At 53.9% G+C, this 2926-nt stretch overlaps 1 pseudogene; it reads left to right on the top strand.

Annotated features, from left to right (window-relative positions):
* Window positions 1-386: 386 nt before the first annotated feature.
* LOC132658917 (testis-specific Y-encoded protein 1-like) lies at window positions 387-2603 on the top strand (annotated as a pseudogene).
* The last annotated feature ends 323 nt before the right edge of the window (window positions 2604-2926 follow it).

Here is a 2926-nt window from a genome sequence, read left to right as displayed (position 1 = left end):
GATGAAAACCTGCTAGCTCTCTGGGTCAGAGTCTGGCCACATAGTGGAGCTGGATTCCAGGAACCATGGAAGAGGCCATCCGGTCTAGGGGTGTGTCCCTTGTGTCCTGTCCACCACCCTCTCGGCCATTGGTCTAGATTTGGGTCAGCTGCCTGTGTGTGGCTCACAGCCTAGGGCCTCACCTGTATGGCTGATGTCCCAGGGCCCATTCACCCTGTCCTGGGCTGCCACCACCCATTTCTATAGTCTCAGCCAACCCCCCCCCCGCCCCCTACACACCAGCCATAGCCTCATGCCCCATACTCCCCACACCAAAAACCCTAGTGGGCCCCACAGGATTACTGCACCCTGGGCCACCATTGCTCACCACTTGCTGTGGTGCTATTATGTCCTGTGCCTTAGCGTCTGACCCAGGCTGGGGTTATGGCCAGAGCCAAGAGGAGCGTGAGGAACGTGAGAGCATCCTGGGACCCCGGGCCTTCTTAGCTGTGAGCATGGGTGCTCAGGGGGATGGGGCCCCGTGGTCTGTCCTGGTGATGCTGCACATGGCTGGGATGTTGCAGCCACCAGTGGTCACACCAGGAGAAGATGCCACCCTCTTCAGAGTGGAGGCAAGAGAGTACAGCAAGGCCCAGGTTGACAGAGTCGTGGCAGGGATCAGACGGTGTTTCCAGCTGCTTGCAGAGGACATCATTGAGGATGTGGAGGTTGTGCAGGATGAGTAACAGCAACAGGGGTCCTCCCTGGAGCTGGAGGAGAAGACGGTGGAGGAGCAGTGCCAGGAAAGGCCTGGAGGCCCGAGTGAGCTCCCGGCACTAGATGTGCTGCAGGCACTGGCGACCCTGCAAGTGGAACTTAGCTCTAAGCCTGAGAAAACCTGCAGGGCCTACGTTTGGTTCATGTGCAAGAGCCATGAGAGGAGGAAGTGTGACTTGGCTCAGAAGAGTGCCATCACCCGGGCATCCCTGGCTTCTGGGACAACGTGGTATCCTTTCTGCTACTCCTTGTGGTCCACTGCTCAGGAGGAGGGGGAGGTGCAGAGGCAGGAGCAGGAGGAGGGGTGGAGGCGAGGGGGCAGGATGGTGGACCCTGAAGGAAGTGTGGTACTGGGAAATTGGCAGGCTCCAAAGGCACAGCTGAGTAGAGTCTGGGCAGGGCCACATCTGTAAGTGTTGCAGCCATGACTTTGCATGTCTACTTCAGGCCTGCATCTGAGGAGGAATAGCCTCTAAGTCAGAAATGACCAGAGACAGTACACCAGAGCAGCCTTAGCTGACAGTTATTGTTGTAAAGGTGAATGATTCCGAAAATAACTGAGATCCGGGAGTCACACACACACACACACGCACACGCATGCACACACACACAAACAAAAACACACACAACATAGTACACTAGCCAACACCAACCCCTTTGCTTTCATACACGGATTGTCACAATGCCTGTAAGTCCTACCATGTAAGCAGTGACATGCCACTACCCAGCATACACAGGTCTGGGAAATAATAGCTGTCAGAAACAGCCCCTGCTTGGGGAGTGCAGACCACCTCAGAGGCAGAACACCACCAGAAACACAGAGCCATGAGCTTGTTTGATAGTATGGCAGGGCCTGAGTTCATCAGTAGTGGCTGGGTAAGCAGACGTGCCCAGCATCTTTGAAGATGCCTGTTCCCGTGTCCTTCTTTCACCTCAGACTAGGACTGATGCTCCTGGCTCTTCTTGGCCCAGCATGTGGCATAAATGGCTCCGACCTCAAGCAGATTATGAACCATCCTCAAGTTTCTGTCATGATCAGCAACCAAGATAAAGAATTTCTCAGCTACATGATTGACTTGAATGTCAGTGAGGGAGACTGAGAACAGGTGGGTATGGGACTTGGTGGGGTGTGGGAGGATCCTGTTATCCATGTTCCTACACTGTGAGAGTTTGGAGAGGCTTCGAGGAAGCTGTTAATGCCTGCCTGGGAGGCAAGCTGAGGACCCTAGAAGCTTGCACCATTCCCTACTCCCTATCCTAGCAGGTACAGGTGCAAGCCATCCACGGTCATGCAGCAAGCTATCTTTTCCTTTCATGACCATCCCTACTTCTTGAAAAGAGTGATCATTAAGGAGTATTACCTTGACATCACAGGTAAAACGTGAGTCCGGGAATGATGATTGAGGGTGTGCAGGTGTGAGGATGATCCACCTATGGGATCCACACCCATCTCCCCTCTCTTCCTGCAGGGTATAGGGCACATCGTTCCACTCCAGTCCGTTGGTTCTGGGACTTTGAACAGGGAGCACCAGCTGCAGGCTGGACACCAGAAGCCTTCACTTTCTCAACTGGTTGTCAGGCCACAACTGCCCAGAATCAAACAGGATTGCTGAGGTGGTATTTTTTCGGTCCTGCATACAGTTGATGATTGTTGTTGGAGTTCTTGGCTGCTTGTGCGAGGGTTCGGATCCTGGTCAGCCGAGGGCTGAGCTTGCTCAGCAGCAAAGTGTTGCCAGCAGATTATCAGCGAAGATGAGTGGGATGATCCCCTGAAGGACTACCCCAGAAGAGAAGATTCTTCCATGACAGAAACACGTGTGGTGAAGGGGTCTGGAGGTAGGCCATGAAGGGACAGCCGTGTACTACCTGGGACACTGTCCTTTCCCAAATGGGGATGCTCAGTCTCATGCAAGCTGGCTGTGGAACCTGAATTTGGGCCATGCATGTAGCAAGTTGCCTGCTGAGACTGGGGGCTTTGTGATTCAGTGTGTCCGTGAGTGAAGCAAGTCCCCTCAAATCAGTTGTGGTTGCAGACTGAGAGTCCTAGGTGATACTATAGAGGCAGGGTGAATTAAGTTTGTCAGAATCATCCTTCCATGGGTCCTGCCATCCCCTGGCCTCCTGTTCCTCACTGAGTTTGAGATTGCCTGCGCCTTACACTCCCACCCCT

This window comes from Ovis aries, chromosome Y (genome assembly GCF_016772045.2).
Source record: "Ovis aries strain OAR_USU_Benz2616 breed Rambouillet chromosome Y, ARS-UI_Ramb_v3.0, whole genome shotgun sequence".
NCBI classification, from domain to species: Eukaryota; Metazoa; Chordata; class Mammalia; order Artiodactyla; family Bovidae; genus Ovis; species Ovis aries.
Note: the sequence above shows the minus strand (reverse complement) of the source record. Positions and strands in the feature narration are given on the sequence as shown.